We start from the raw sequence: 23,777 nt of genomic DNA, 5'->3' as shown, positions 1-23,777 counted from the left end.
AGGAGCCTTTTCCCTTTCCGCCCCGAGCAGCTCTGGGGAGCGGAAGCGGCGACGCAGTTTTGCGGACCCGGTAAGCGGGCCTTTATTTTCTCTGTAAATTCAGCGGGCCAGCAATTTGCGGCGATAGCGGGAAGTTAGGGCCCAATGTGAATGCGGGAATGGCGGCTGGAGCTGCAGAGACTCCATCCGTAACCGCTCCAGCCGGAGATCCCAGTTTACAACCCACTTCCGGCTCCCTTATCCAGGGTGTGTTTCACCCGAGAGCCGCTGGGGGCGGGGCCGGGGGCGGGGCTGTGGCCTGGGGGCGGGGCCGGGGGCGGGGCTGGAGCTGCAAAGACTCCATCCGTAACCGCTCCAGCCGGAGATCCCAGTTTACAACCCACTTCCTGCTCCCTTATCCAGGGTGTGTTTCACCCGAGAGCCGCTGGGGGCGGGGCCGGGGGCGGGGCTGTGCCCTGGGGGGGGGGCCGGGGGCGGGGCTGGAGCTGCAGAGACTCCATCCGTAACCGCTCCAGCCGGAGATCCCAGTTTACAACCCACTTCCTGCTCCCTTATCCAGGGTGTGTTTCACCCGAGAGCCGCTGGGGGCGGGGCCGGGGGCGGGGCTGTGCCCTGGGGGCGGGGCCGGGGGCGGGGCTGGAGCTGCAGAGACTCCATCCGTAACCGCTCCAGCCGGAGATCCCAGTTTACAACCCACTTCCTGCTCCCTTATCCAGGGTGTGTTTCACCCGAGAGCCGCTGGGGGCGGGGCTGTGGCCTGGGGGCGGGGCCGGGGGCGGGGCTGGAGCTGCAGAGACTCCATCCGTAACCGCTCCAGCCGGAGATCCCAGTTTACAACCCACTTCCTGCTCCCTTATCCAGGGTGTGTTTCACCCGAGAGCCGCTGGGGGCGGGGCCGGGGGCGGGGCTGTGGCCTGGGGGCGGGGCCGGGGGCGGGGCTGGAGCTGCAGAGACTCCATCCGTAACCGCTCCAGCCGGAGATCCCAGTTTACAACCCACTTCCTGCTCCCTTATCCAGGGTGTGTTTCACCCGAGAGCCGCTGGGGGCGGGGCCGGGGGCGGGGCTGTGGCCTGGGGGCGGGGCCGGGGGCGGGGCTGGAGCTGCAGAGACTCCATCCGTAACCGCTCCAGCCGGAGATCCCAGTTTACAACCCACTTCCTGCTCCCTTATCCAGGGTGTGTTTCACCCGAGAGCCGCTGGGGGCGGGGCTGTGGCCTGGGGGCGGGGCCTGGGGCGGGGCTGTGGCCTGGGGGCGGGGCTGTGGCCTGGGGCGGGGCTGTGGCCTGGGGGCGGGGGCGGGGCTGTGGCCTGGGGGCGGGGCCGGGGGCGGGCCTGTGGCCTGGGGGCGGGGCAGGGGGCGGGGCTGGTGGCGTGGGGGCGGGGCCGGGGGCGGTTCTCCAGCAACAGTGACGTTCTTACTAGTATTCACAATGAGCCAGTCCCCATCATGAAATCCCCCCCTCCTCCAGTGGACAGGCTTTGGGGTTTGGGGGGGGGTCGGGAGGAGAGTTACCCGCTGCAGGATTTCCCACCTCTAACCTGCTCCTTTAGCCACAGTTTTTATGTGGCCAGTGCTGCTCAGTTTCTGCTCAATGGTAAACCCCAGGATGTTGAAAGTGGGGGATTCAGTGATGGGAATGCCATTGGACATCAAGGGGCGATGGTTGGATTCCCTCTTGTTGGAGATGGTCGTTGCCTGACAGCTTTGTCGTGTGAATGTTACTTCCACTTGTCAGCTCAAGCCTGGATATTGTCCAGGTCTTGCTGCATTTGGGCGTGGACTGTATCGGTATCTGAGGAGTCACTAATGGTGCTGAACATTGTGTAATCATCAGTGAACATCCCCAATTCTGATCTTGTGGAAGGAAGGTCATTGAAACAGCTAAGGATGGTTGGGCTGAGGACACTACCCTGAGGAACTCCTGGAGCTGAAATGACAGACCTCCAAGAACCATCTTCCTTTGTGCTAGACATGACTCCAACTAGCAGAGAGTTTTCCCCCTGATTCCCATTGACTCCAATTTTGCTTGGGCTCCTTCATGCTACACTCAGTCAAATGGAGAATTGATCTCAAGGGCAGTCACTCTCATCTCACTGTCATAAGATTAGGAGCTGAGTGACCCTGGTTGTGTTCAGCGAGCAGGTTATTACTAAACAAGTGCTGCATGATAGCACTGTTGATGACTCCTTCTGCTACTTTACTGATGACGTAGAGTAGGATGATGGGGTGCTAATTAGCTGGCTTGGACTTGTCCTGCTCTTTGTGTGCAGGACATAGGTGGGCAATTTTCCACATAGCGGGTAGCTGTAGCTGGTGTAGCTTTACTGGAGCAGCTTGGATATGGTGCAGAATATTCTCGAGCACAAATTTTCTGGGACAGATTTCCCCACTTCCCCCACACTTTGTGTCAGGAAGTGTTTCCTAACTTGCTATCCTGAATATTGTGACTCTGATTATAGGACAGTTGTCCGCTTGCCTTGGGCTCCCACACCAGTCATTAAAGTTTCTGTCAACTGATGACTTCATTTCACATTCCTAAGTTCCTCAATCAGAGCAGGTAGTTGACAGGGTTTGGGGCAGGGGGTGGTGCAGGATGGGGAGTTACTTGTGCACCCGCTACTCCATATCGTTCCTTCCAGATCATCATAACTCGCTGTTTAAAATAAAAACTCATCTCCCTTCTGGTTCCTTTACCAATTCAGATTCCATAAATCTGTCCTCCTCCGCTTCTGACCCCTCTGCCAGTGGAAACACTTCCTCCCTCACTATCAAAACCTTCCTCATTTTGAATTCCTCTGTTCAATCTCCCTTTAGCCTTCTCTGCTCTAAGGGAAGCAGCACCAGTTTTCCCAGGGCTTCACATAATTGACATTTTTAAAAAAATTCTTTCATGGGATTTGGGAGTCACTGACAAAGCCAGCATCTGTTGCATGTTCCTGAATGCCGTTGAGAAGCTGGTGGTTAGCTTCCTTCTTGAACTGCTGCAGTCTATCTTGTAAAGTTTCTCATTCTTGCTACCATTCTGTTAATTCTGCTCCAGCTCTTTTAGTGTGGGACCCGGAAGCTCTCGCTCAGGCCCAACCTGTGGTTGATAAAGATTGAACATAACTTCCTCATTTTTGTAATCTATAACTCTGTTTATAATGTAGAAAGAAAGTCTCAAAATCTGTGTGTGTTTTCTTTGAAATCTCTTTAATCCTGCATCACGATCAAAATTGGACCACAAATTCACCTTATTATTTTTAATTCAAAGGGTTGAGAGCATATCTGGCACCAGTAATTGAATAAGTAGAAAGCAATGGGAGAATAAGTTTGCAGATTGATATGGGGAAATGGAGAAGAAAAAAATTGTGGATTCAGACATGGGAGGGAGATGGTTTTTGATACTTTCTGTGACCTGTGCTAAGACATTTCTCCCTCTGCCTTGTTTCAGCTGTTCCCATTTGTATCTGTGGCCTGATTGGCAAAGTCTGTGAACTCAACTGCTGCTGTGACCCTGACTGCTCCTCTACAGACATCAGTGTCTTTACCTCCTGTCTGCAGGGCAGTGAACTGTAAGTCTCTGTTAGTGTGTTGTTCCATTGCTTAAGAAGGATAGCAGGGATAATCCAGGAAATTACAGGCTGGTGAGCCTTACGTCAGTGGTAGGGAAATTATTGGAGAAGATTCTTCGTGACAGGATTTACTACCATTTGGAAGCAAATGGGCATATTAGTGACAGGCAGCATGGTTTTGTGAAGGGGAGGTCATGTCTCACTAACTTGTTCGAGTTTTTCAAGGAAGTGACAAAGATGATTGTTGATGGAAGGGCAATGGATGTTACATACATGGATTTCAGTAAGGCCTTTGACAAGGTCCCTCATGGCAGACTGGTACAGAAGGTAAAGTAGCATGGAATCAGAGGTGACCTGACAAGATGGACGGAATTGGTTTGGTCATAGAAGACAGAGGGTAGCAGTGGAAGGGTGCTTTTCTGAATGGAGAGCTGTGACTAGTGGATTTCCGCAGGGATCAGTGCTCAGACCTTTGCTGTTTGTAGTATACATAAATGACTTGGAGGAAAATGTAACTGGGCTAATTAGTAAGTTTGCAGACGACACTAAGTTTGGAGGAGTTGCAGATAGTGAAGAGGATTGTCAAAGAATATAACGGGATACAGATCGGTTGGAGACTTGGGCGGAGAAATGGCAGATGGAGTTTAATCCTGACAATTGCGAGATAATGCATTTTGGAAGGTCTAATACTGGCAGGAATTATACAGTAAATGGCAGAACCCTTAAGTGCATCGACAGGCAGAGGGATCTGGGTGTACAGGTCCACAGGTCACTGAAAGTGGCAACGCAGGTGGATAAGGTAGTCAGGAAGGCATATGGCATGCTTGCCTTCATTGGCAGGGGTATTGAGTATAAAAGCTGGGAAGTCATGCTGCAGCTGTACAGAACTTTGGTTAGGCCACACTTGGAATATTGCGTGCAATTCTGGTCGCCACATTACCAGAAGGATATGGAGGTGTTGGAGAGGGTGCAGAGGAGGTTTACCAGGATGCTGCCTGGTCCAGAGGTTATTAGCTATGAGGAGAGGTTGGAGAAACTCGGATTGTTCTCACTAGAACAACGGAGATTGAGGGGTGACTTGATAGAAGTTTACAAAATTATGAGTGGCATGGACAGAGTAGATAGTCAGAAGTTTTTTCCCAATGTTGAAGAGTCAATTACTAGGGGACTTAGATTTAAGGTGAGAGGAGAAAACTAGAGAGGAGATGTGCGGGGCTAATTTTTTACGCAGAGGGTAGTGAGTGTCGGGAATTTGCTGCCAGAGGGGGTGGTGGAAGCAGGTACGATAGTGGTGTTTAAAAGGCAGCTTGACAAATACATCAATAGGATGGGAGTAGAGAGATACGGACCCTGGAAGTGCAAAATATTTTAGTTGACGGGCAATATGATGGGCGCAGGCTTGGAGGGCCGAAGGGCCTGTTCCTGTGCTGTACTTTTCTTTGTTCTTTGTTCTTTGTGTGTTACTGCATTGGCTCCTGATTTGGCAATGCTGTGATTTTAACATAGGAACATAAGAAGCTGTGGACCCTTTGGCCTCTTGAGCCTGTTGCACGATGCCTGATCATAATGACTCTTCTGCCTCAACTCTGCTTTCCTGCCCGCTCCTTATATCATTCCTTTTAATATTTCATTGGATGTGGGTGTCACTGTCTAGTCAGCATTTTTATTGCCCATCCCCAATTGGGAATGTGCTGGTGAGGTCCCTTCTTGAACCACTGCTGTCCATCCAGTGAGCATCCACAATCTCTGGGGTAGCTTCACAACTCTGAGTGAATCAGTTCCTCCTTATCTCAGTCCTGAATAATCTGTAATCCCATCTTCTAGATTCCCAGCCATGGGAAGCAGCTTTTCAGTGTCTAGACGGTCATGCCCCTTCAGATTCTTCTATGTTTCAATGAGAGCACCTGTCATTCATCCAAGATTTTAAGTTTATTTATTTAGTGTTTGTATAATCAGAGCCAAGCAATAGCTTTGTTAGTGGCTAGAGGGAGTTCTTTTAGCCACCTTCTTGTTTAGTCAGTGGACACTCCTCAAAAATACGAGTCATTGTTTGGAACACACCACAGCACACTGGGTGGTCTTGGCAACCTCACTAATGTTGGATGCTGCACAGAGCATTGGTCAGTCTAGAAACGGCTTAAGAGACCCACTCCAGGAGCCCAAAGCTGGGTGGATGAGCAGTGGGGTCTACAACAAGAGTGATTTCTGAAGGATGTTTTCTCCTGCTGAGCCTCCTGCCATGGGTCCACCGATGTTACTTCTCGCTGTTGTGTGTTGAACCATATGGGGTGGCGTGATGGAAGGTATACTGCTGGTGGGTTGAGAAGTTGTTGAATTAGAGCATTCTGAGTTAGACTAGACTTTTGCCAATTGCTTGCCAGTTGCAGTTATCCTTCTGATGGTGTGGATGGTGTGGGGCGCTGGGGGCTGGGGTGCTGCTGTTCAGAGCAGGGAACCAGGGGAGGTGATTTGGGCAAAGAGTCCTGCATGATGTACATTGGTACGTTTGTTGTGGTCAGATTGGTATCTTACTGGACCGCAGTATTCTGCAGCTGAGTACATGGTGGTAAGAGTAGAGATCCTCAGGATGTTGGCCTGTGATCCCCATGAGGAACTTGTCAGTGTACTGTGAGCCTGTTGCAGGTTATTGTTCTGCTGTCTTGATGACGTGCTGCTTGTATGTAAGACTTCTGTCAAGGATGACGCCGAGATAGAAAAGGTGGGAATGGTTCAGACTCTGGCCATCCAGGGGGATGTGCAGTTTCCTCTTAGCGCTGGCATTTTTAAAAATTCATTCATGGGAGGTGGGCTTCGCTGGCTGGGCCAGTATTTATTACCCATCCCTAATTTCCCATGAGAAGGTGGTGATGAGCTGCCTTCTTGAACTGCTGCTTCCCATGTGGTATATGTGCACCCACAGTGCTGTTAGGAAGGGAGTTCCAGGATTTTGACCCAGTGATAGTGAAGGAATGGTGGCTTTTCCAAGTCAGGATGGTGAGTGACATGGAGGGGAACTTCCAGCTGGTGGTGCTCCCAGCTATCTGCTGCCATTGTCCATCTAGATGGCAATGACTGTGTGCTTGGAAGGTGCTGTTGAAGGAGCCTTGGTGAATTCCTGCAGTGCACCTTGTAGATGGTACACACAGCTGCCAGTGTGTGTCAGTGGTGGAGGGAGTGAATCATTTTTAGATGTGGTGCCATTCAAGTGGGCTGCTTTGTCCTGGTTGGTGTCCAGCTTCTTGGGTGTCCTGGGAACTGCACTCATTCAGGGAGCATTCCATCACACTCCTGACTTGTACCTTGTAGATGGTGGACAGGCATTGAGGTGTCAGAAGGTGAGTTACTCGTCACAGGATTCCCAGCCTCTGACCTGCTCTTGTACCCAACGTATTTATATGGCTAGTCCAGTTCAGTTTCTGGTCAATGGTAACCCCGCCAGCCCCCCTCCCCAACCCCCCAAAGGACATTGATAGGGGGGGTTACGTGAATGTAATGCCATTGACCATCAAGTGGTTAGATTCTCTCTTGTTGGAGATGGTCATTTCCTGGCACTTGTATGGTGTGTGTTACTTGCCACTTGTCAGCCCAAGTCTGGATATTGTCCTGGTCTTCCTGCATTTGGACGTGGACTGTTCCATTATCGTGAAAGGTGCTGAACATTGTGCAATCATCAGCAAACATCCCCACTTCTGGCCTTATCATGGAAGGAAGGTCATTGATGAAGCAGCTGAAGGTGGTTGGTCCGAGGACACTATCCTGAGAAACTCTTGCAGTGATGTCCTGGAGCCGAGATGACTGATCTGCAACAACCACAACCATCTTCTTTTGTGCTAGGCATGACTCCAACCAGTGGAGATTTTTCCCCCTGATTCCCATTGACTCCAGTTTTGCTAGGGCTCCTTGGTGTAACACACTGTCAAATGTGACCTTGATGTCAAGGGGAGTCACTTTCACTTCACCTCGAGTTCAGCTCCTTTGTCCATGTTTGAATCAAGGCTGTAATGAGGTCAGGAGCTGAGTGGCTCTGGCGGAACCCAAACTGGGCATCACTGTGCAGGTTACAGCTAAGCAAGTGCTGCTTGATAGCACTGTTACCGACCCCTTCCATTACTTTACTATTGATCGAGAGTAGACTGATGGGGAGGGAATTGGCCGAGTTGGATTTGTCCTGTTTTTTGTGTACAGGATATGCCTGGGCAATGTTCCACATAGCTGGGTTGATGCTAGTGTTGTAATTGTATTGGAATAGCTTGGCTAGGAGCAGGGCAAGTTCTGGAGCATAAATTTCCAGTACTATTGCCGGAATGTTGTCGGGGTACATACTCTTTGCAGTATCCAGTGCCTTCAGCCATTTCTTGATATCACGTGGAGTGAATTCAATTGGCTGTAGACTGGCATCTGTGATGCTGGGGAGCACCCGAGGAGGCCGAGATGGATCATCTGGCTGAAGATTGTAGCAAATGCTGCAGCCTTATCTTATGCACCGATGTGCTTGGCATCCCCATCATTTGGGGATGGGGATATTTGTGCAGCCTCCAGTGAATTGTTTAACTGTCTGCCACCATTCACGTCCTTTTGTATTCGGCCAGCTTGGTCAGCAGCTACCGAGCCACTCTTGGTGATGGACGTTGAAGTCTCCATCCCAGGGCACCTTTTGCACCCTTTGCACCCTCAGTGGTTCCTCCAAGTGGTGTTCAACATGATGGAAGCACTGATTCATCAGCTGAGGGAGGGCGGGACGTGGTAATCAGCAGGAGCTTTCCTTGCCCATGTTTGACCAGGAGACTTCATGGTGTCTGGAGATGATGTTGAGGAATCCCAGGGCAACTCCCTGCTGATTGTATACCACCGTACTACCACCTCTGCTGGGCCTGTCCTTCCAGTAGGGCAGGGCAGGGCTTACCCAGGGATGCTGATGGAGTCTGGGACATTATCTGTAAGATATGATTCCGTCAGGATGACTATGTCAGGGCTGTTGCTTGACCAGCCTGTGAGACAGCTCTCCCAATTTTGGCACTAGCCACAGTCTGCTGGCAAGGAGGACTTTGCAGGATTGTGAGGGCTGAGTTTGCCATTGTCATTTCCGGTGCCTAGATCGATGCCAGGTGGTCCGTCCAGTTTCAATCCTTTTTTGGGGATTTGGAGCAGTTTGGTTCAGCTGAATGGCTTGCTAGAGGGCATTTAAGAGTCAACCACATTGCTGTGGGTCTGGAGTCACATGTAGGCCAGACCAGGTAAGGACGGCAGATTTCCATCCCTAAAGGTTATTAGTGAACCAAATGGGCTTTCACAACATTTTGTCAATGGTTCTGTGCTCAATAAACTTTTAATTCCAGGTTTTTATTGGATTCAAACTACAACATCTGCCGCCTGGGTCTCTGTATTACAAGTATAGCGGGAATATCACTATGCTGTTGTGTTGGCATTGCAGGTGGAATATGCTAGAAACTGTTTTACTGGTGCTCGGTTATAGGCACCACGTCTTGTGGTTGTCACCCAGCTTTGCTGCACCATAGTTAAGTGAATCTTCGAGCTTCGGGGTATGAATCTGTATGACACTGCAGATGACATCTGCATAGATTAACTCTCAGAACCAGGTTGGAGGTAAAAACAGAAAATGCTGGAAAAACTCAGCAGCTCTGGCATCACCTGTGGAGAGAGAAACAGAGTTAACATTTCCAGTCCATGTGACTTTTTCAGAGCTAAAGAGAAGTGGAAAGTGAAGTCACAGGAAAGCTGTGACCTGATTGTTTGGTAGGAAATCTGCACCAAATTTGAAAAAAAAAACACTGCAAAGCTAATTGATCAATTAATTAACTAAGTCGAGATGGCTGGGCAGGTGATGTGCTGTAGCTGTATGATGTGGGAGCTGGCAGATCCCATTGTGAGCCGCAGTGACCACATCTGCAGCAAGTGTTGGTTGCTGGAGCCACTCCGGCTCAGAATTGATGAGCTGGAGTCCGAGCTCCGGACACTGCGGCACATCCGGAGGGGGAGAGTTACCTGGACGCTTTGTTTCAGGAGGCGGTCACACCCGGTAGTTTAAGTACCTCAAGTTCGGTCAGTGGTCAGGGTCAGCAGGGTGTGACTGCAAGTGAGGCAGGTAGAGGGATCCTGTGTTCAGGAACAGAGGAGCCTCAGTTCTTGACCTTGTCCAACAGGTATGAGGTACTTGCTCCCTGTGTGGATGAGGAACAGGGCTGTAGGGAGGATGAGCCAGCTGACCACAGCACCGTGGCACAGGAGGCCATTCAAGAGTGGGGAGCAAAAAGACAAGTGGTAGTTGTAGGGGATTCTTTAATTAGGGGAATTGATAGCTTCCTTTGTAAGCAGGATCAAGAGTCCCGCATGGTATGTTGCCTGCCCGGTGCCAGGGTGAGGGACATCTCTGATATTGGAGAGGGAGGGGTAGGATCCAGTTGTTGTGGTCACTGTCGGGACAAATAACATAGGTAAGAATAGGAAAGAGGAACTGTTTGGGGATTATCAGGAACTAGGAACTAAACTAAAGAACAGGTCCTCAAGGGTTATAATCTCTGGATTACTACCTGAGCCACGTGCAAATTGGCATAGGGACGTGAGAATAAGGGAAGTAAACACGTGGCTAAAGGACTGGTGCGGGAAAGAGAGGTTCCATTTCGTGGGGCACTGGCATCAGTATTGGAACAGGAGGGATCTGTACCGTTGGCACGGTCTCCACCTGAACTGATCTGGGACCAATGTTCTAGTGAAAAGGGTAAATAGGGTGGTCAACAGGACTTTAAACTAGAAAGTGGCGTGGCGGGGGGAGGGAAGGGTAAAACTCCAAGAAGTATGACTAATGGGAAACAAAGCAGCAGGTTAGCGTGGGGGGGGGTGGGGGGTTTGGGGGGGGGTGGGGTGGTGGTGGGATTCAACTTCATGGAAAATTATGAAAAAACTGAAAAGAAAGGAGAGCCCAGGAGAGGCTATTAAAGTCTCCAGAACACAAAATAGGACAGCGTGTTTGGAAAGGGCTAGGAATCTAACTTCAAGCACATCAGATAAAGGGACGACAATGAGAAAGGGGATGGGAAATACAGGACTGAAGGTGTTGTATCTGAATGCACGCAGTATATGAAATAAGGTAAATGAGCTTGTGGCGCAGATTGAAATTGGCAGGTATGATGTGGTGGGCATCATGGAGACATGGCTGCAAGGGGATCAGGACTGGGAATTAAATATCCAAGGATATACATCATATACATATGAGGGTAAACTATATACATTGAAAAGATAGGCAGGTAGGCAGAGGGGGTGGGGTTGCTTTGTTAGTAAGAAATGAAATTAAATCGATAGCAAGAAATGATGTAGCGTCAGATGATGTAGAATCTGTGTGGGTAGAGTTGAGGAACCGCAAAGGTGAAAAAACCATAATGGGAGTTATGTACAGGCCTCCGATCAGTAGTCAGGATGTGGGGCACAAGATACACCAGGAGATAGAAAAGGCATGTAAGAAAGGCAAGGTTACGGTGATCATGGGGGATTTCAATATGCAGATAGACTGGGAAAATCAGATTGGTAGTGGATCCCAAGGAAAGGAATTTGTGGAATGTCTACGAGATGGCTTTTTGGAGCAGCTTGTGGTGGAGCCCACTAGGGAACAGGCAATTCTAGATTTAGTGATGTGTAATGAGGCAGATTTGATAAGAGAGCTTAAGGTGAAGGAACCCTTAGGAGGAAGTGACCATAATATGATAGAATTTACCCTGCAATTTGAGAGGAAAAGCTGGAATCAGTTGTAACGGTATTACAGAGGCATGAGGGAGGAGCTGGCCAGAATTGACTGGGAGATGAGCCTAGCAGGAAAGACAGTGGAACAGCAATGGCAGGAGTTTCAGGGAGTAATTTGGGAGACACAGCAAAAATTCATCCCTAGGAAGAAGAAGCATACTAAAAGGAGGACGAGGCAACCATGGCTGACAAGGGAAGTGAGGGACAGCATAAAAGCTAAAGAGGAAGCATACAATGCGGCGAAGAGCAGTGAGAAAGCAGGGGATTGGGAAGCCTACAAAGACCAACAGAGGACAACTAAAAAAGAAATAAGGAGGGAGAAGATTAACTATGAGGGTAAACTAGCCAGTAATATAAAAAAAAGATTGCAAGAGTGTTTTTAAATATATAAAGGGTAAGAGAGAGGCAAAAGTGGACATTGGGCTGCTGGAAAATGATGCTGGAGAAGTAGTAGTGGGGAACAAGGAAATGGCGGTGGAACTGAATAGGTACTTTGCGTCAGTCTTCACAGTGGAAGACACAAACCATAGAACCATAGAACACTACAGCACAGAAAAACAGGCCATTCGGCCCTTCTAGTCTGTGCCGAAATATTATTCTGCTAGTCCCATTGATCTGCACCCAGTCCATAACCCTCCAGACCTCTTCCATCCATGTATCTGTCCAATTTATTCTTAAAACTTAAGAGTGAGCTTGCATTTACCATGTCAGATGGCAGCTCGTTCCACACTCTCACCACTCTCTGAGTGAAGAAGTTCCCCCTAATGTTCCCCCTAAACCTTTCCCCTTTCACCCTAAAGCCATGTCCTCTTGTATTTATCTCTCCTAATCAAAGTGGAAAGAGCCTACTCGCATTTACTCTGTCTATACCCCTCATAATTTTGTAAACTTCTATCAAATCTCCCCTCATTCTTCTACGCTCCAAGGAATAAAGTCCTAACCTGTTTAATCTTTCCCTGTAACTCAACTCCTGAAGACCCGGCAACATCCTAGTAAATCTTTTCTGCACTCTTTCAATCTTACTGAGTGACCTCCCCAAAGTTCAAGAGAGTTGGGAGGCAGAGGTAAGTATGGTGGTCATTACCAAGGAGAAGGTGCTAGGAAAACTGAACGGTCTGAAGATGGATAAATCACCTGGACCAGATGGATTACACCCCAGAGTTCTGAAGGAGATAGTGGAGGCGTTACTGGTGATCTTTCAGGAATCACTGGAGTCATGGAGGGTCCCAGAGGACTGGAAAATCGCTAATGTAACCCCCCCTGTTTAAGAAGGGAGTGAGGCAAAAGACGGGAAATTACAGGCCGATTAGCCTGACCTCGGTCGTTGGTAAGATTTTAGAGTCCATTATTAAGGATGAGATTTCAGAATACTTGGAAGTGCATGGTAAAATCTGGCAAAGTCAGCATGGTTTCATCAAGGGGAGGCGATACCTGACAAATCTGTTAGCATTCTTTGAGGAGGTAACAAGTAGGTTAGACAAAGGAGAGCCAATGGATGTTATCTACTTGGACTTCGAGAAGGCCTTTGACAAGGTGCCGCACAGGAAGCTGCTCAGTAAGATAAGAGCCCATGGTGTTAGAGGCAAGGTACTAGCATGGATAGAAGATTGGCTGTCTGGCAGGAGGCAGAGAGTGGGGATAAGGGGGTCCTTCTCAGGATGGTGGCCGGTGACTAGTGGAGTTCCGCAGGGGTCAGTGTTGGGACCACAACTTTTCACTTTATATATTAATGATCTAGATGAAGGAACTGAGGGCATCCTGGCTAAGTTTGCAGATGATACAAAGATAGGTGGTATTGAGGAGCCGGGGAGGCTGCAGAAGGATTTGGACAGGTTAGGAGAATGGGCAAAGTAGTGGCAGATGGAATACAACATGAGGAAGTGTGAGGTCATGCACTTTGATAGGAAGAATAGAGACATAGACTATTTTCTAAATGGGGAGAGAATTCAGAAATCTGGAGTGCAAAGGGACTTGGAAGCCCTAGACTAGGATTCTCTTAAGGTTAACTTGCAGGTTGATGCGGTAGTTATGAAGGCTAATGCAATGTTGGCATTTATTTCAAGAGGACTAGAATATAAAAGCAGGGATGTGCTGCTGAGGCTTTATAAGGCTCTGGGTCAGGCCACCTTTAGAATATTGCGAGCAATTTTGGGCTCCGTATCTCAGGAAGGATATTCTGGCCCTGGGGAGGGTCCAGAGGAGGTTCACGAGAACGATCCCAGGAATGAAAGGCTTAACATATGAGGAATGTTTGAGGACTCTGGATCTAAACTCAATGGAGTTTAGAAGGATGAGGGGGGATCTGATTGAAACTTACACTCTATCCAGGCCTTTCAGTATTCTGTAACGTAGGGAAGATGTTTCCATTAGTAGGAGAGACTAGGACCCGAAGGCACAGCCTCAGAGTAAAGGGAAGACCTTTTAGAACAGGGACGAGGAGAAACTTCTTTAGCCAGAGAGTGGTGAATCTATGGAATTCATTGCCACAGAAGGCTGTGGAGGCCAGTTCATTGAGTGTATTTAAAACTGAGATAGATAGGTTCTTGATTGGTAAGGGGTTCAAAGGTTACGGGGAGAAGGCGGGAGAATGGGGTTGAGAAATTTATCAGCCATGATTGAATGGCGGAGCAGACTCGATGGGCCGAATGGCCTAATTTCTGCTCCTGTGTCTTATGGTCTTACGGATTTTATACTATTTAAGAAGGGGCAGAGCAGGTGGAGCAAAATAGAAGGTTAGGGTTAGGTGGGAGCTCAGGACAGGTTGACGAGGATGTCATGGACAGAAAACAAAGGGAGTGTTAATGGTCGTGGTAAGAGCTAAAGAAGGTGCTGATCATGGCATAAAGGTAATAGAAGAAGAAGGCAGAGCGCTGTGTGAAAGCACAACATAAACAGAAAACAGTGACTGATGGTCCCTGTGGGGGAGGTGGGATGGTTGTGGAAAAAGGATAAAAAAAATATATAGTTTTAAAAATAAATAAAAGTAAAGAAGTATTTTTTTTTAAATGAGTAAAAAGGGGGTAAAGATGGAGGAGAGAGAGAGAGACAGAGTTACACAGAAACAGGCCCTTCGTGTCCGTGCTGGCCATCAAGCACCTGTCTATTCTAATCCCATTTCCCAGCACTTGGCCTGTAGCCCTGTCTGCTCTGGTGTTTCTAGTGCTTATCTAAACACTACTTCAATGGTGTGAGGGTTCCTGTCTCTACCACCCCCTCAGGCAGTGTGTTCCAGATTCCAACCACCCTCTTGGTGAAAAAAAAATTCCTCAAATCCCCTCTAAACCTCCTGCACCTCACGTTAAATTGATGCCCCCCTCATTATTGACAACTCTGCTAAGGGGAAACGTTTCTTCCTATCTACCCTATCTACGCCCCTCATTATTTTGTCTACCTCTATCGGGACCCCCCTCAACCTTCTCTGCTCTGAGGAAAACAACGCGAGCTTATCCAGTTTCTCTCCAAAGCTGAAATGCTGCAGCCTAGGCAACACCCTGGTGAATCTGGTCTGCACCCTCTCCAGTGCAATCACATTCTTCCTATGGCAACCAGAAGTGCACACAATAATCCAGCTGTGGCCTAACTCGCGTTTTCACAGCTCCAACATTACCACCCTCTTCTTATATTCTGTGGCTCGGCTAATAAAGGCAAGTATGCCATATGCCTTCTAATCCCCCTTATCTACCTGTGCTGCTGCCTTCAGGGATCTTTGGACATGTACACCAAGGTCCCTCTGATTCTCTGTACTTCCTAGGGTCCTACCATTCATTGTGTATTCCTTTGCCATGTTAGTCCTCCCAAAATGCATCACCTCACACTCCTCAGGATTAGATTCCATTTGCCACTGCTCTGCCCATCTTACCAGCCCATCTATATCACACTATTACAGGACTTTCCTCCTTACTATTTATGACACCACCAATTTTCGCGTCATCTTCAAACTTACTGATCATACTTCCTATATTCACATCTAAATTATTAATGTACAGAACAAACAGCAAGGGTCCCATAACTGATCCCTGCAGTACATCGCTCGTCACAGGATTCCAATTGCAAAAACAACCTTTGACCCTGACACTCTGCCTCCTGGCACTAAGCCAATTTCGGATCCAATTTGCCAAATTGCCCTGGATCCAATGGACTCTTACTTTCTTGCCCATTCTCCCATGTGGAGCCTTGTCCAAGACCTTACTTAGATCCACGTAGACTACATCAACTTCACTACCCTCATCTACACAACTAGTCACCTCCTTGAAAAATTCAAACAAATTTGTTAGACGTGATCTCCCCCTGACAAAGCTATACTGACTTTCCCAGATTAATCCCTGCCTCTGCGAGTGGAAATTAATCCTGGGCCTCAGATTTTTTTCCCAATAGTTTCCCTACCACTGATGTTAGACTCACTGCCCTGTCATTACCTGGTTTATCCATACTATGCTTCATGGATAATGGTGCCAGATTTGCTGTCCTCCAGTCCTCTGGAGCCTCTCTTGTGGTTAGAGAGGATTTGAAAATTAGTGCCAGAGCCCCTGCAATCTCCTGCCTTGCCTCACAAAGGAGCCTTGGGTACATCACACCTGGGCCTGGGAATTTATCTACTTTTAAGCTCGCTAAAACCACTAACACCTTTTTCTTCAATGTTAATTTCTTCAAGCATATCACAGTGCCCTTCCCTGATTTCGACACCTACATTGTCCTTCTCCATAGTGAACAAGGCTGAAAAGTAATCGTTCAAAACCTCACTCTCCGGCTCCTCGCAGATTGCCACTTTGGCCCCAAGTGGGCTCTATTCTTCCCGTGGTTATCCTCTTGCCCTTAATATATATACAAAATGCTTCGGATTTTCCTTTATCTTGCCTGCCCGTGTTTTATCATGCCCCTGCTTTGCTCTCCTAATTATTTAATTACTCCTGCGCCCCACTCCACACCCACCCACACTTACTTAACTCCTCGAGGGCTTCCATTGTTTTTAGCCCTCTGTATCTGACATAAGCCTCCTTTTTTTACTTATTCAATGTGCTATATCACTTTGACATGCAGGTTTCTTGGAATTGTTGGTTCTACCCTTCACCTTCAGGGGAACATGTTGGCCCTGAACTCTCACTATTGCCTTTTTGAATGACTCCCACTGCTCTGATGTAGACTTTTATACAAGTAGCTGCTCCCACTCCACTTTGGCCAGATCCTGACTTATCGCATTGAAATTGGCCTTCACCCAGTTCAGTAACTTTCTTTCCAGCCCATCTTTGTCCTTTTCCATAACTACCTTAAATTTTAGAGTTGTGGTCACTATCGCCAAAATGCTCCCCCACTGACACTTCTACCACTTGCCTGGCTTCATTCCCTAAGATTAGGGCCAGGACCACCCCTTCTCTTGTAGGACTTTCTACATGCGGGCTCAAAAAGCTCACCTGGATGCACTTTAAGAATTCCACCATTCACATCATGACCAGCCCAGTTAATATTGGGGAATTGAAATCCCTTACTATTATTGCCCTATTACTTTTATACTTCACTGAGATTTCCCTACATATCTGCTCCTCTATCTCCCCCTGAATGTTTGGAGGCCTAAAGTACACTCCCAGCAAAGAGATTTCCCCCCCTCCTTTTTGTTTTTTTAAGTTGTGCCCATATGGCCTCATTTGAGGAACCTTCTATGATACCATCCCACTTTACTGCAGCAATTGACCCTTGATCAATAGTGCAATGCCACCTCCTCTTTTACACCCTGCCCTGTCACAGCTGAAGATTCTACACAGTAATATTTAGCTGCCATCCCTGACCTCCCCTCAACCATCTCTCTCTGATAGCACCAACATTACGTTCCTATGTGTTAATCAATGCCCTCAATTCATCTGCCTTACTGATAAAACTCCTTGGATTAAAGTAAATGCAATCCAGCCTTGTACCTTAGAAGGTCTATATTTGCTCTGTCTTCCAGACTGATTCGTTTCCCTTCTATATTTGGCTGTGCATCACCCCCTACTGTACCTCCACTCTGCATCCCATCACCCTGCCAGATCAGTTTAAAGCTGCACCCCCCCCCGGCCCCTGCCAGCAGCACTAGCAAACCTCCCCAGAGGGATGTTTGTCCTGTTCCAGTTCATGAGCAACTCTCCGACTTGTACAGACCCCAACTTCGCCAGAAACAGACCCAATAATTCAGGAAATTAAAGCTCTCCCTCCTGTACCATCTCTTCAGCCACACATTCATCCTTTCTATCCTCCTATTCCTATACTCACCCGCACAAAGTTCATGGTCTGAGGTTGTTGTGCTTAATGTTAACTTCAAAAGGCCGTAAATGACCCAATCAAAAGATGAGGTGCCTTTCCTCCAGTTTGCCTTGGGCTTCACTGGAGCATTGCAGGAGCCATGGACGGACATGTGGGCATGGGAGCAAGGTGGTGTTGAATTGGCAACAACAGGAAGGTCTAGGTCATGCTTGTGGACTGAGCGAAGGTGTTCCGCAAAGCGGTCCCTCAGTCTGAGTTTAGTCTCCCCAGTATAGAGGAGACTGCTTCAGGATCAGCGAATACAGCAGGCAAAACTGAGGGAGGTGCAAGTGAAGCGTCCTTTCTCCTGAAAGGAGTGTTTGGGGCCTTGGACCATGAGAACGGAAGAAGTAAATGGCTAGGTGTTGCACCATCTGCAATTGCATGGGAAGGTGCCATTGAAAGGCGATGAGGATTTGGGGGTGATGGAGGAGTGGACCAGGGTGTCACGGAGGGAATGCTCCCTACGGAATGCTGACAGGAGGGTGAGAAAAAGATGTGTTTTGTGGTGGCCTCATGCTGGAGATGACAAAAATGGTGGGGGATGATCCTTTGAATATGGATCCTGTTGGGGTGAAAAGTGAGGACACGTGGGACCCTATCAGGGTTCTGGGAGACAGGGGAAGGGGTGAAGACAGAAATGTGGAAACAGTCCCTCTGACATATCTTCCTGGGTCAGTGGGAGACGGATGTGGGGCTGGGTCAGTGGGGGGTGCGGGTCTGGGTCAGTGGGGGGTGTGGGGCTGGGTCAGTGGGGGGCTGGGTCAGTGGGGGTCTGGGTCAGTGGGGGTCTGGGTCAGTGGGGGGTGGGTCAGTGGGGGTCTGGGACAGTGGGGGTCTGGGTCAGTGGGGGTCTGGGTCAGTGGGGGGTGGGTCAGTGGGGGGCTGGGTCAGTGGGGGTCTGGGTCAGTGGGGGTCTGGGTCAGTGGGGGTCTGGGTCAGTGGGCGTCTGGGTCAGTGGGGGGCTGGGTCAGTGGTGGGCTGGGTCAGTGGGGGTCTGGGTCAGTGGGGGGCTGGGTCAGTGGGGGTCTGGGTCAGTGGGGGGCTGGGTCAGTGGGGGGGTGGGGGTCTGGGTCAGTGGGGGTCTGGGTCAGTGGGGGGTGGGGGGTGGGTCAGTGGGGGTCTGGGTCAGTGGGGGTCTGGGTCTCTGGGGGGTGCGGGACTGGGTCAGTGGGGGTCTGGGTCAGTGGGGGGTGGGGGGTGGGTCAGTGGGGGTCTGGGTCAGTGGGGGTCTGGGTCTCTGTGGGGTGCGGGACTGGGTCAGTGGGGGTCTGGGTCAGTGGGGGGTGGGGGCTGGGTCAGTGGGGTCTGGGTCAGTGGGGGTCTGGGTCAGTGGGGGTCTGGGTCAGTGGGGGGTGGGGGTCTGGGTCAGTGGGGGGCTGGGTCAGTGGGGGCTGGGTCAGTGGGGGGTGGGGGTCTGGGTCAGTGGGGGGCTGGGTCAGTGGGGGTCTGGGTCAGTGGGGGTCTGGGTCAGTGGGGGCTGGGTCAGTGGGGTCTGGGTCAGTGGGGGTCTGGGTCAGTGGGGGCTGGGTCAGTGGGGTCTGGGTCAGTGGGGGTCTGGGTCAGTGGGGGTCTGGGTCAGTGGGGGGTGGGGGTCTGGGTCAGTGGGGGGCTGGGTCAGTGGGGGCTGGGTCAGTGGGGGGCTGGGTCAGTGGGGGTCTGGGTCAGTGGGGGGCTGGGTCAGTGGGGGGTGGGGGGCTGGGTCAGTGGGGGGCTGGGTCAGTGGGGGGTGGGGGGTGGGTCAGTGGGGGTCTGGGTCAGTGGGGGTCTGGGTCTCTGTGGGGTGCGGGACTGGGTCAGTGGGGGTCTGGGTCAGTGGGGGGTGGGGGCTGGGTCAGTGGGGTCTGGGTCAGTGGGGGTCTGGGTCAGTGGGGGTCTGGGTCAGTGGGGGGTGGGGGTCTGGGTCAGTGGGGGGCTGGGTCAGTGGGGGCTGGGTCAGTGGGGGGCTGGGTCAGTGGGGGTCTGGGTCAGTGGGGGCTGGGTCAGTGGGGGTCTGGGTCAGTGGGGGGCTGGGTCAGTGGGGGACTGGGTCAGTGGGGTCTGGGTCAGTGGGGGTCTGGGTCAGTGGGGGTCTGGGTCAGTGGGGGACTGGGTCAGTGGGGGGCTGGGGCAGTGGGGGGCTGGGTCAGTTGGGGTCTGGGTCAGTGGGGGACTGGGTCAGTGGGGGGCTGGGTCAGTGGGGGTCTGGGTCAGTGGGGGTCTGGGTCAGTGGGGTCTGGGTCAGTGGGGGTCTGGGTCAGTGGGGTCTGGGTCAGTGGGGGTCTGGGTCAGTGGGGGACTGGGTCAGTGGGGGGCTGGGGCAGTGGGGGGCTGGGTCAGTTGGGGTCTGGGTCAGTGGGGGACTGGGTCAGTGGGGTCTGGGTCAGTGGGGGTCTGGGTCAGTGGGGTCTAGGTCAGTGGGGGGCTGGGTCAGTGGGGGTCTGGGTCAGTGGGGGTCTGGGTCAGTGGGGGGCTGGGTCAGTGGGGGTCTGGGTCAGTGGGGGTCGGTCAGTGGGGGTCTGGGTCAGTGGGGGTCTGGGTCAGTGGGGGGTGTGGGGTCTGGGTCAGTGTGGGTCTGGGTCAGTGTGGGTCTGGGTCAGTGTGGGTCTGGGTCAGTGTGGGTCTGGGTCAGTGGGGGTCTGGGTCAGTGGGGGGTGGGGGTCTGGGTCAGTGGGGGTCTGGGTCAGTTGGGGCTGGGTCAGTGGGCATCTGGGTCAGTGGGGGTCTGGGTCAGTGGGGGGTGGGTCAGTTGGGGCTGGGTCAGTGGGGGTCTGGGTCAGTGGGGTCTGGGTCAGTGGGGGTCTGGGTCAGTGGGGGTCTGGGTCAGTGGGGGGCTGGGTCAGTGGGGGTCTGGGTCAGTGGGGGCTGGGTCAGTGGGGTCTGGGTCAGTGGGGGTCTGGGTCAGTGGGGGACTGGGTCAGTGGGGGGCTGGGGCAGTGGGGGGCTGGGTCAGTTGGGGTCTGGGTCAGTGGGGGACTGGGTCAGTGGGGTCTGGGTCAGTGGGGTCTGGGTCAGTGGGGGTCTGGGTCAGTGGGGGTCTGGGTCAGTGGGGGTCTGGGTCAGTGGGGGCTGGGTCAGTGGGGGTCTGGGTCAGTGGGGGTCTGGGTCAGTGGGGGTCTGGGTCAGTGGGGGGTGTGGGGTCTGGGTCAGTGGGGGTCTGGGTCAGTGGGGGTCTGGGTCAGTGGGGGTCTGGGTCAGTGGGGGGTGGGGGTCTGGGTCAGTGGGGGTCTGGTCAGTGGGGGTCTGGGTCAGTGGGGGCTGGGTCAGTGAGGGGCTGGGTCAGTGGGGGGCTGGGTCAGTGGGGTCTGGGTCAGTGGGGGTCTGGGTCAGTGGGGGTCTGGGTCAGTGGGGGTCTGGGTCAGTGGGCATCTGGGTCAGTGGGGGTCTGGGTCAGTGGGGGGTGGGTCAGTTGGGGCTGGGTCAGTGGGGATCTGGGTCAGTGGGGGCTGGGTCAGTGGGGGGCTGGGTCAGTGGGGGTCTGGGTCAGTGGGGGTCTGGGTCAGTGGGGGTCTGGGTCAGTGGGGTCTGGGTCAGTGGGGGTCTGGGTCAGTGGGGGCTGGGTCAGTGGGGGTCTGGGTCAGTGGGGGTCTGGGTCAGTGGGGGCTGGGTCAGTGGGGGGCTGGGTCAGTGGGGGTCTGGGTCAGTGGGGGTCTGAGTCAGTGGGGGGTGGGGGTCTGGGTCAGTGGGGTCTGGGTCAGTGGGGGTCTGGGTCAGTGGGGGTCTGGGTCAGTGGGGGTCTGGGTCAGTGGGGGGTGGGGTCAGTGGGGGTCTGGGTCAGTGGGGTCTGGGTCAGTGGGGGTCTGGGTCAGTGGGGGGTGGGGGTCTGGGTCAGTGGGGGTCTGGGTCAGTGGGGGTCTGGGTCAGTGGGGGGCTGGGTCAGTGCGGTCTGGGTCAGTGGGGGTCTGGGTCAGTGGGGGTCTGGGTCAGTGGGGGTCTGGGTCAGTGGGGGTCTGGGTCAGTGGGGGGCTCGGTCAGTGGGGGGTGGGGGTCTGGGTCAGTGGGGGTCTGGGTCAGTGGGGGTCTGGGTCAGTGGGGGGTGGGGGTCTGGGTCAGTGGGGGGCTGGGTCAGTGGGGGTCTGGGTCAGTGGGGGGTGGGGGTCTGGGTCAGTGGGGGTCTGGGTCAGTGGGGGTCTGGGTCAGTGGGGGACTGGGTCAGTGGGGTGGGGGTTAAACAGCAGATAACTAAATTTTACATTTCTCAAACTTCATTATAAATTAACATGGAGAATAATTTACTTCGTAATTTGTTAAAAGGCTGATCCAAGACTGAATCATTTTTATTATTCTACAGTGAAGAAATGATAGGACACTGGCTGATAGTTTGATTGGACACAAGGATATGGGCAGACACGCAGTGAGACACACAAGTGGAGAAAATGCAACAAATTGCATTTGTATAGCACCTTTCATTAGCAAAACATCCCGTGCTGTTTAACAAAAGCAGTGCAATTCCTTTTTAAAAAGGCCCCGAGATACTGAAGGAGTACCAGAGCACGTGACCCAAAACTTTGATCACGTTAGTGTTCTTAAGGAGAATTTTAAAGGAGGAGAGAAAAGTAACAGAGGCTGAGAGGCTCAGGAAGGGAATTCCAGGGCTCAGAACCTGGCCCCCAGTTCTGGACGATTGTCATCAGGATGTGAAACATGTCAGACTTGGAGAGCTGGAGGGCAGAGATATCGATGGCTTCCAGAGCTGTTCGAGGTTACATAGAGAGGAAGAGAGGGACCATGGAGAAATTTGAAAAGCTAGGTTGGGGATTTGAAAATGAGATGTTGTGAGACTAGGAGTCAGCGCGGACCAGTAGGCACAAATGATGGGTAAAAGAGACTTGTTTAGAGTCAGGATACAGGAAGCAGTGATGAAGTAGAGCTGGGTGTTCTCAGCTTACATGTGGAACCAGGTTGCCAAGGGACAGCATATTGATGAGAAATAGAAGAGGGCCAACGAGACATCATTGGAGACTCCAGAGATAATGGTGTGGGAGGGGGAAGAGATTCTTTGGCTGCAATTTAATATAAGAATTGATCTGGGAACGTTAGCCGCATTTTCACCCAGCTGGGTGACAGCAGAGAGGAGTTGGAGAAGGATGATGTGGTCAACCATATCAAAGGCTGTAGACAGGTCGAGAAGGATGAAAATGCTTCATTTCCTACTGTCAGAGCCAGGAAGGGTGTTATTTGTGACTTCAATAAGAACTGTCTTGGTCCTGTGGAATGGTTGCATCTTGACTGGAGGGAGTGAAACATGGAATTCCAAGAAAGATGGGCATGGATTTAAAGATAATAACATGCTCAAGGACTTTGAGAGGGAAAAGGAGACCGGAGGGCAGTTGTTTGCAAGGACAACGGGGTCAAGTGTGGATTTTTTGAGCAGAAGGGTGAGAGCGGGTCATACATTGTCTAGCAGCCAACAAATCTACCATCTGTATCACCGTGGCATTTGTGAGATTGTAAAATCCCCAAAGATATCTTGCAAATAAATACTGTGCATCGCCTCACTGTTTGAAGCTGTCAATGTTCTTCTGATTTTCATATATCCATCTAATCCTTGTATTAATGTAATATTTATTACAGAACATCCTAATCTGGGAACATCTGTCAGCACCATGGCTGAAGGACAAAACGAGACAGAATATCCAATGACTACAAAAAGAATGAGAATGGCCACAGGTAGGTTCACAAAATATTTCAGAATAAAACTTCTATGCTTATCGATTGACCTTATCTTGTGCAAGACCTGCAGCTCAGACAGGAAGAGCGAACAGGACAGGGGCCGAGTAGAAGGAGTTAAATGAGTGACCCTCTAAAGGGACATCACAGTCACAGGTTGAAGGAGCCCCTGCGTAGTTGAACTGTTGAGTAGATAACTGACATTGGTGCCATGCATGGTCAAATGCTGCCATAATGGCAGGGACAGTCACTTCACCTCAGATCTAGAATCAGTTGGCTGCTTACAGAAGAGGGTTCCTGTGTATTGAAGTTTTTATTATAATTTCACTCCTGAAAGGTCTGGCTCCAATCTTTTTTACGATACTCCCTAGTGATAGAGCCATGGGGGGTATTCCACACCAAGGCAGTGACCTGCACCACCTCCCTGGCTTAAAATTTAGCTGCACCAAGCTCCATGTGACTGGGAGTGTCCGAGCCAAATTAACAGCCATAGGACCATTAATTGGCTCAGAACAAGACTTAAGCTGCTATTAGAATGGATTTCCCACCT

At 51.2% G+C, this 23,777-nt stretch overlaps 1 long non-coding RNA gene across 1 annotated transcript; it reads left to right on the top strand.

The window, feature by feature from the left end:
* Positions 1 to 23: 23 nt before the first annotated feature.
* LOC121287739 lies at positions 24 to 23,227 on the top strand. Its single transcript, XR_005945245.1, has 3 exons — positions 24 to 70; positions 3,436 to 3,556; positions 23,132 to 23,227. It is a non-coding gene; the product is annotated as an uncharacterized LOC121287739 (long non-coding RNA).
* The last annotated feature ends 550 nt before the right edge of the window (positions 23,228 to 23,777 follow it).

The sequence above is a fragment of the Carcharodon carcharias genome, chromosome 15, assembly GCF_017639515.1.
Source record: "Carcharodon carcharias isolate sCarCar2 chromosome 15, sCarCar2.pri, whole genome shotgun sequence".
Taxonomy (NCBI): domain Eukaryota; kingdom Metazoa; phylum Chordata; class Chondrichthyes; order Lamniformes; family Lamnidae; genus Carcharodon; species Carcharodon carcharias.
Note: the sequence above shows the minus strand (reverse complement) of the source record. Positions and strands in the feature narration are given on the sequence as shown.